The sequence below is a fragment of the Asparagus officinalis genome, chromosome 8 (assembly GCF_001876935.1).
Source record: "Asparagus officinalis chromosome 8, Aspof.V1, whole genome shotgun sequence".
Classification (NCBI taxonomy): domain Eukaryota; kingdom Viridiplantae; phylum Streptophyta; class Magnoliopsida; order Asparagales; family Asparagaceae; genus Asparagus; species Asparagus officinalis.
Genome location: NC_033801.1, coordinates 99,216,266 through 99,226,783, shown reverse-complemented (window position 1 = coordinate 99,226,783; position 10,518 = coordinate 99,216,266). Strand labels below are relative to the sequence as shown.

Below are 10,518 nucleotides of genomic sequence, written 5' to 3'. Positions count from 1 at the left end.
GGAAAGAGGGTTCTAGCATCTTGGATATTTAAACAAGATAAAGTCTAAACTACAAAATAAATTGTAAAAATCTAAACTACAAAATAAATGCAAGAATTTAAAGTAAGGAAGTAAAGACATGAAAGTAAATCTAATCTATAAGAATGAAAATAAATCTAAGGCAAGAGGGTTCTAGCATCTTGGATATTTAAACAAGAAAAAAGAAAAAGATAAATTTACTAACAAAGAAAAATTTACATCCCAAGAGGGTTCTAGCCTCAAGGTTATAATAAGCCTTCATCTTGATCTTCGTCTTCATCTCACTTTCATCTTTATAATCAAACAAAGAGAAGAAAAGAAAAAAATGAAGAGGTGAAAATATTTCTTTATTAATTGTAACAAAAAGTTACAATTTGGAAAGTCTTCTCAATTAAGGGTAACCCTCCTCTCCAAAAAGAGTTTTTACAAAATATTTTACACCCAAACCCCGCACTCTCTACCCCTATTTATAGAGTATTACAACTAATATCAATCTTTGGATTAAACTTGGTCCCCAAGTTAATCAATTACAGACTTTAATCTGTAACAATAAACTTGGTATCGATACTGTTAAACCCTAGAGGGGGTGATTAGGGTCTTATGCTAATCTAATCCTAATTAAAAGCTAATTAAAATTGTGTTGATCAATTTGGATTAGGGTCTTATGCTAATCTAATCCTAATTAAAAGCTAATTAAAATTGTGTTGATCAATTTGATCTTGCAAGAAGAAATATGATATGGATATGAAATCAATTTGATCTTGCAAGAAGAAATATGATATGGATATGAACAATAAAGATAAATAAAAATACGCTAAGCAAAACTCAAACACACGATATGTTTACGAGGTTCGGTCACCACGACCTACGTCCCCGCTCCTCACCTCGAGGAGATATCCACTATCACAATCCGGTTTGGAAGCCGGAACTTCTACACACACGGTTTACAAGATCACCGAAAAACTCTCACACTAACACAAATACTATGCAATCACACTTTACACACTAAGTGTAGGAACCTACCCCGTGTCCTCCTCCTCAAGTGCTCGATTACAACCTCTCCCTAGGTTCGTCAATCGCCGCCCCTCCTATTGGATTCGACCCCGTGTCTCGCCTCACACTTCTCTCGGTGTACAAGTGTATTACAAGTGATTCTCACAAATAAAAGTTAAATACAATGATTTGTTCTCAAATAACAAGTGAGAACACAATGAAGCTCACACTCACTAAATCACACCCCACACTATATGGTATGAAAATATTAAGCTCAATAAGTGTGTGTGATAACAGTGAATGAAACTCAATAGATATAGCTAAATGAAATGAAAATGAAATAATAAGCTATGTAAGAGTTTAGAAGACTTCTCAAACAAGAAGAACAGTAGAGATGATTCCAATAGGATTGAATGCCACTTCTTGTTGTAGAAAAACTTCTCTTGAAAAACTGATTGATGAAATCAACTATTAAACAGCTCTTAAACACAATCAATATTTTGTTAAACACCAAACTTGGATTTCTTAGTTGTGGAGAGGAAGAACAGCAATGGGATATATATAGCATCCCAATACAACAGTAAAAAATAGGTAAAAGACCAAAAAACCAGTTTGAAAACAGGTAGAAAAACTAGCCGTTATAAAGGTTCTGATAACTCATCGGTCGACCGGTCCGGTCGACCGCTAAGCTCAAAAACTCAGAGAATAAGAGTTTAAAGCTGGCGGTCGACCGACGAAATTTTCGGTCGACCGGAGGTTCTCTCGGTCAACCGGTGCGGTCGACCGCAAGCATGAGCTCAGAAAACAACTGTCGGTCAATCGGACCGGTCGACCGAAAACTGATATTTGCATATTGACAGGTTTTAGGGTAGTTTTGAAAATTCATTAAAAATATCAAATCAAATCCAAAAATAGTGAAACTTTGGGAAAAGTTTCTAAATGATGAAATAAATGTGTTTGAAGAGGAATTTTTGGAAAATCAATTTTTGTTTGTGAAAACTCCCTGTTTCTGAAAAGTGTTCAGAAAACCTGTTTTTCAAGAACATGAAAATTGACATAGAGCTTGTAAACATGTGTATATATATATTGTGCATGTATTGTATGTATATAATGAAGTACGAAAGAGCTGTAAACATGAGATAAAAGTTATTGTAACAACGTTTGATGAATCATGAGATAAAAGTTATTGTAACAACGTTTGATGAAAAATCATTTATATGATAGAAAACATCAAAAATCGTGTTAAGTGTACATATATTGAGCTTAGATATAATCATACAATATATGTAAGTAAACCAAACATATACCTAGGTAAATCCACACATATGAACTTGAATCTTTAACTCTTGACTGAAGTGTGTTGAAATACCTGAAAAGAGAAACATAAACACAAAACACTAGAGAACATATTAGTAATAAATTGTTTGCCAAATCATCATCAAAACTATAGGGTCAACAGATACGGGTATCGATAAGGGTATCGATACCGCTATCGATAATGGTATCGATACTTAGTCATCTTGTTTTTCGACCTATCTTCTCTTGTGTGTATGGGCTTGGACTTCTTGGGCTTTTTAAGAGATAAGATGTTGAGTTCTTTTGGATTTTTATTCATTAACCTGCAATTAAGATAAAACATGTTTATTAGTGATATTTTTTATTTAAATCAAATAGATAATGAGGGTATAAAATGTAATAAAAATGTGATTATTGTTTCCCTCTGGCTGTTGCTCAAGAAATGTATGGTGATTCTATAGAAAATTTCTGAATCGGTAACCCCAAACTTATTGTTTACGATACCTAGAAGCATGATAGGGTTTCTTTATTTCCGCTGTGCATAACCTAGATATAGATTTACCTTATTGTATGCATGTAGTTATCCAGTTTCAACAGAAGCAATCTTCCCAATCGTCATTTAGGCAATGTCACTGCATTAACACCGCCACTCCTCTGTCAACCAGATGATCCCCCTCCCTTCCCTATTCCCATGTATTCCCCTATTGTCCATGACCTCTTCCCCGTGGTAAAAAATTAATTTTATGCAAAATTACTATTATATACTCCCATCTATAGTTAGATTCTCTATTACATAGATTGCAGTAGATGCTTACAATTAGTTGAAAGACAAATAAGAAAATGTGAAGAAAAATTAATTTTGACATATGGTAATAGTGCATATACCCTCAAATCCCTGGCTCGAATCCAACAGTCTAACATGGAGTATAGAAAAGAGAGGTGGGATCCATTCACTCAGAGTGTTCCCAATTGGAGTTGGGGATTGAAATTGGGCTTGATCCCAAGGATCCTTCTGCCATGCCAAGGCTTCCTTGTATTAGAAAAAAGAGAAAAAATAAATATTGTGTCTAGGCCCTAAAAATGAAAAGGCAATTGACTAAGCCCATATACTTTTGGGCCATGTGCAAAAGCCTCAAATGCATAATTTTTATGTGTTTTAGCCCCCCGATACATTGCCAGCTCAATAATGTGAAAAAATACCCTCATTAATTCCTAAAATACCCCTCATTATGTCCCCTACCTTTTTATTATGTTAATAAGAATCTATTTCTTCTTCTATCTTCTTCCTCTCTTCGTGCTAGGGTTAGGGGCTTGATCATTGAGGAGTAGCCAAAAACCCTAATTTCAGAGAAGGATACAATAATTCGCCCAGCAACAACATCAACGAGAATGATTTTGGAATCAATGAGAAGGATCCCACGCATCTAGGGTTTCAATCGATGAAATATTTAGATTTTGTTCAAGTTTTCATTTAAGAGAGCTTTAAGGAAGTAGTTGCAGCCCACGTTGGAAGGATTGTTGATGTTGCTTTGAAGATTTTACCGTTGATGTTGAATCGACTTCAATCATTTTCTCTTCTATTCTCCATTAGGCTGCGTTTGGGAACTTTGATTTGGATTTGGGAAGTTGATTTAAAATCAAGGGATTTTAAATTTAGGATTTGAAATCCATGATTTAAGAAATCTTTTGTTTGGATATCTTTATTAAATGAAAGGATTTGAAATCTTTGATTTCAAAATCTAGTGTTTGAGTACTTTATTATAGATGAATTTGAATTTAAAATTGATAAAAATTTATTCTCTTAACCCATCTTGTTTACATCAAATGCAATGGAAAATTGATAAAAATTTATTCTCTTAACCCATCTTGTTTACATCAAATGCAATGGAGATATGTAAAATAGTAACCAAAAAACACAAATTTAGGTTAACCCATCTTGTTTACATCAAATGCAATGGAGATATGTAAAATAGTAACCAAAAAACACAAATTTAGGTAATTTTGACAATGGTAGCTACATTTGCTAAGTTTTCAAATTCATTGTCCACCATAACTTGCAAGAGTTTCAACAAAATAAAAATGAAGAAAACTCTACAAACATATCAAGTATCTTACAAAAAACATCTAAATAATACATTACCATTGCATATTTCACAGATATCCAGGCTGGAAAACACTTAGAGGCTTGTTTCATATTTCACACATATTTAAAGTGAGAATAACTTGACTTCAGAGCAAATAAGTAACAATTCCATTATCTTCTCAAATGCAGGTACAACTGACAATTACATAGTCAATTTGATCTTTGATATACCAAGAGAAATGTTAATAAGAAAAAAATACAAAGAGTTGCAAACTGAATAGCATGTGAGAAGAGAATTATCCTCGATATAAAGAAATTACAACTGAGAATTCAGAAGTGCCATCACTATATGATAAACCCTATCCGCAGCAACAAAAGAGTAATTCATATGACATCACTATATAAGCCTAAAACCTGCAAAGAAAATGAGCAGATCAATATTTTTTTTAATCAAGCTAACAAGTTAACAAATTAAACCAAAATGTAGATGAGAAATTAAACTTTTAGAGCACGTAAACTTCTTCAATCTTTTTTCATTATATATAATAGTAAAATTCAGTGACAACATGCAAGCTTCAATGTGTGAATCGATAAAAGGTTTGATGCTTGCAATGTGACAAGGAAGAGATTTGCAGATATACTATGATCATCCAGAATGTATGAATGTATAAGCTAAAGAAATAGTTTGCTGCTGTAGTCAGAAACATCACTGTCCAGCTTTATTTGGAAAAACTAGTAACGGTTTTTCTTTTCCTGCAATCAGAAACATCACTGCTCAACCGTTCAACTTTGTTTGAAAAAACTAGGAGTTCTCGCGACCCCCCGTCCGCCCCCCCCCCGCTACTGCAACGCACTCCAAACTTAAGGCGCCTGTGTCACCTTGTCCACACAATTGTCCAAGTTTCACAAATCAATCCATAGGCACTATTCTGTGAACATACAAACATCTATGTACTTTTCTATCAAATTTCTCCACACAATTGTCCGCTAGTAAATTGGGGTGATCTAAGTCAGGAATGGTTTTCCACGAAACAAAACCAAACTAATAAAACAAGCTTAAATAATAGTAAAAATATTGCAAGACAAACTTGGGGTTATTTCACAAGTTCAATACATATCATAACCTTTTTTTATTCTTTCTTCCTTCGTTAAGAGTGGATGATCTTAGTGTATAAATGTATAAGGCCCGTAAAATGAAAAAAATTGTACCTTCAAGATGAGACAATCACTCCTTGCTTGAATTACCTAAGAATCCATCAAAATCATCAAAAAAATAGAAATATTCGGTCAAAAATATTGTTCAAATAACATCGAGATGAAGAAATCCAAGAGAGAACTTACTCAAATGGGTTCAAAGATTTGGGGGTTCTTGTTATCCAACTAGAAACTACTCCTTAAGAATAAAGAGAATAAAAACTCTTTTTTCATCATCAGGAAGTGACTTCAACAAATAAAACTTTTCCGGGTTGCTATCCATTATCTTCTCAAATGCATTGAACACTTGAATGCGACTTAAGTTGGGTATTTTTGAGACCACTTGATGAATCTCCTCTCCGATTGGTGGTTTTCTTACTAGTTCCTTCTTTCTCTCATTAAAATACTCACTCATAGAAGCTGCCATCACTGCAAGTGAATCAGCCATTTTATCCCTTTTTTTTGTTTCTTTGAACTTATCTCACCACTAGTTGATGCTCTAGGAAGATGTTTCTTTGAAGAGCTTCCACCTTCATTTGTTTCAGATTGTGCTTCAAATTCCTCATGTTGCATTGCGTTAGCAGCCTCTTCAAAGGTTTCTGCACCTTCACCATTGGCTCTATCTTTTGCACATAATACCATAATGTCATCCCAATTTTCAATCAAACAATTCTAGTAGCCTTTTGCATCTGGATTAGCCTGCAATATAAGAACATTCACAAATGTTTTTAGATATATGTAACAAACTAATAATTCAAATTAATAAGTATAAAGTGTAATATTACCGTAACATAGTCGCTCCATACTTTTTGCTCACTAGCGGGTATAATCACCATTTTCTTCTCATCATCCCACCACGTCAAACCACTTTTATTTTTAATGTCATAGATAACATTATAATGTGTTTTCCAAATTTTGAGTCGATTCTTCACATTATCTTTGTTCAAGTTGCTATTAAATGATTTTAGTGCATCAACCGCAACTTGATACACTTGAGGCTTCCAAGTACCATCAACTTTTAATCCTTGGTTCATTTGATCGTACAACACATTAGCTAAAGCTAAGTCCATATCACGATTCCACACAACATATGATCTCGACTGAGATGCAATTTGTTTCCCTTTATTTGTCATCCTAATACATACCAAAGTGAATGACATAGAATTAGTAATGAAGCACAAAGGTTGATTAGTAATGAAGGCTGAAGAATAATGGCAATAATCAAAGATCATAAAACTTATCAAAGACATAAAATTATTCACAACTGCTGACCAACTTTAGGATCAAATCTTATGGATGTTAGCCCCCTCTCAAAGTCGTATTCATCCCACATTTGCATAGCTAAATCATCTCTAAAGTTACTCCATTCATTTGTAACTCTCACAGTGGTGATACGCTCATCATCTACATTCTCAATTTCTAAAACAGGAGCATCTTCTAATTCTCGATCCACATCATTCAACAAGAGACCTCTCCTCCTCTGGCTCAAGGGTAATTATTCGTTTCTCGTTGCTTTTTTTCTTGGAAAAGCCATGGCAGCCAGTACAATGTAGGGACTTTTTGTCCTACTCCTTAAGTTTATGTGTCACTTAATTTCACCTCACAAATATATAAGAGCCACCCAGCTAGAGATAATTTCTAACTCTTTGTCTTTTTTTATGAAACTCTAGACCTGATTGTCCTTTCAATATATAAAAGAACATGGATGATCAGATTATCACCTTCGAGCTGATCTTGTTAGAGTGAGGCAGTATATTGACCTGATTGTCCATTTTTCAAATGGAAAAATACTTGTGGTCTTTGACTTTTATGTAGGCTATAATGTATATTCCAACTTTTTCCATGTTACAACTAATATTGTGTATGATGCATGAGTAAAATTTTCCTTCTTAAAATTTTTGGTTGCAGATAAGGTTTCATTTGCAAACTTTTCATCTGTAAAACCCCGAAAATTTGAATACTTTATGATAAATAATAATAAATATATTATACATTTATAAATAATATATTATGATGTTTGAGTACGCTAGGAACTGATTTGAGATCAATTCAATGTATATATGTATATATGTGAGTACAAATACACAAATCATGCACAAAGGCCAAAAGTGAGAATCTGGGAATTTTAACCAGTTGAGCGTTTTTATGTTTCTCTCATTGATTCATTAAGAATCTGGAAAAGTGTATAAAACAAAAGTTGTAGGTCTCTTCAAGAGCTTTCCAACAAATCTTAGATCACCTTATTCCGAAGTCGTATGAGAAAGTTATAGCCAAAATACCGAAGAGAATGTTCCTAGTCAGACTGAATTTCCAGTTCGGGTTTCAGGTTTCGGGTTTCGGGTTTGCTGTTATATATATACAGGTTATATCACGAAAATCACCTCTTTTCTTTTGTTTTTTTACAACCCTAGCAGCCCCCCCTCTTCTCTCCCAAACCCTAGATCCGTTCTTGGAGGATTTTGGAGGAGTCGACGCGAGATCCATCGGTGTTCAGCGAAGGAGGATCATTCTCACTTGTTTTTGGGAGTTCATCTACACCCAAGGCGAGTAATTTCTCGCCCAACCCCCACCCTTTTTGTTTTCATGTCAAGAATTGAGTTTTTATTAGTTTTTATGGAGCCAAATTCGTATTTTAAAATAGCTAATAGAGTATTGTGGCATAGAATATGGATTTGGGATTTTATCTATTTTAAAAACTCACCAACGTTTTCTGTTAACAGATCTAGATCTGAAAATACCTAGGAAAGGAGTAAAAACCCTGTTTTTATTATTAACGATGAGTAAATCATGTTTATACATTTATGGAATCTTGGTGGCAAAGTTTTAAAGATTTATTTTCGTGATTTTACTGATTCATGACACCTCTACAAGACAAAAATTTTGTTTCAGGTTTCAAGCTGACAGAAACTCAGATATGGGTTCTGTCCGCTTGGCGGTCGACCGGAGCGGTCGACCGCTGAGCTCGTTTTAGGGCTTCGGTCGACCGCCAAGTTTGTTCGGTCGACCGCCGTTTGTTCGGTCGACCGCGACATTTATCCGGTCGACCGCGACGTCTGGTCGGTCGACCGAGATGCCTAGCGGTCGACCGCCAGGCTCTTGCCAGAGTTCGGTCGACCGGATCGGTCGACCGCAGCACTCTCTGTTGCATTTTCCCTGTTTTGTACATTTTTGAATATTTGTTCAGGTTCGAGTGATTTCCTGGACTATCTGACATTTTTAATTGGTCTTACTATGTACCCAGGCATGATAGAAGACCTGAGGGTATCAATTATAGATTCATACACTGTTTTGACTGTGAATTGATATAGGTAGATTTCACTATGTATCCCAGTGATATGTTCACCATTTCACAGTCCTCGTGTTGGACTAAAATCCACAGTCCTCGTGTTGGACAAGCATTACCTTTTAGTCCTCGTGTTGGACACCCTTCCCACTTAGTCCTCGTGTTGGACATGCATTGCTATTTAATCCTCGTGTTGGATATACATTACCATCCGGTCCATGCGTTGGACAACGGTCACATCCGGTCCATGCGTTGGACAACGGTTATATTCAGTCCATGAGTTGGACGTTTAATTTATATAGTCTATGTTTCGGACACTTAATCGGTTTCTGACATGTCACTCATGTGAGTTTATGTCATAACACTTATGTAAATCTCGATATGATATTCATGTAAGTAATAACATGATGTTCATGTTAGCTATGGTATGGCACTGTATTTTTGCTCTGAGATTAGCTGTATTCATTTACCTCGGGTCTGGCGTTTAGAGATTTACAATTTGAGATACAAGGTATATACATGAGGGTTTCCTTGTTTGGATTATTTCGCTCGACGTACCTATGCTCGTGTTGTAAATTTCTAAATACTAAAACCCTCTTTAGTAGGATCAATGATTTTAGATCTATTATATATATTATATGTATTTTCTTATACAACGAGCCCTTTTCCCTTGGGGTTGGTTGTGATGTTACTCGCTAGCGCTTTGACGCTCGTTGTCCCTCCCCCTTTCAGGTCACGAGCCAGGAGCACAGAGAGCCGCAGGTTGATAGCGGACCACATTAGTGTTCAGCTTTACTTTCTAGCTATGTATTATTTTCTTTGAGCTCCACAGTAGTGTGGTTAGACATTTGAGGGTATTATTCTAGAATTTGTAAAGGCGGAGTGCCTTATTTATTCTTGTCAGATATTTGTATTTGAGACTTGTGACTATTCCAGTTTATTTATTCAGACATTGACTATGTATTTCCATTTGTTGGATGATGAGATATTTATTTGATCACTATCATTTCATCAGCCCTTCGTGTATCATCTTTTACTTGCTTTTGTACCTACACCTGTTATTGACTCTACTAGAGTGATAGAATTGTGATGGTGAAACATGTTATTGCACGGTGTGGTGCATAGCAGGTTTGACATTCTTGGTTTCACCTTGGACTGCAGCCTTGTGTGAACCCAGGGGCGTCACACATGACCGGGTTATCCTTAAGAATATTAGCGTAACATTCTCCAGGAACTTCCCGTCAACGGTAGGAAGCAGTTTAGACTCATATACCTATTGGAGTATCAGGAAGCAGTTTAACCTCTTATACCGATCGGAGGATTGAGAAGTAGTTTATACTCTTATACTTGTCGGAGTCATGAGAAGCAGTTTATACTCGTATACTCTTCGGATTGTTGCCATTCTCATTTGGCTCATCCTAGCGTTATGACGCCAGCTTCAACCAAGGTTTGGATACTATTCTTTAAAGTAAAGCAAGTCTTGATGGGATGAAGGATCCTCCTATGGTACACGCAGTACTTCGGATCCGTAGTATTATCAGCTTCCTCCTGATTTGTAATGGGTGGCAACTTGATCTTGTTGTTTTCAAGAAGGGTCTCGAAGATGGCTGGAACGTCTTCGTCCTTGAATGAGTACTCTTTTTGGAGCCTC

At 35.6% G+C, this 10,518-nt stretch overlaps 1 long non-coding RNA gene across 1 annotated transcript in view; it reads right to left on the bottom strand.

Annotated features, from left to right (window-relative positions):
* Positions 4,536-10,518, bottom strand: part of LOC109822632 — a 13,414-nt gene continuing 7,431 nt past the window's right edge. Inside the window, exons 3-6 of the long non-coding RNA XR_002242196.1 lie at positions 6,370-6,718; positions 5,732-6,283; positions 5,600-5,635; positions 4,536-4,804 (exon numbers count right to left, since the gene is read on the bottom strand). This is a non-coding gene — a long non-coding RNA (uncharacterized LOC109822632). The remainder of the gene's footprint in view (positions 4,805-5,599; positions 5,636-5,731; positions 6,284-6,369; positions 6,719-10,518) is intronic.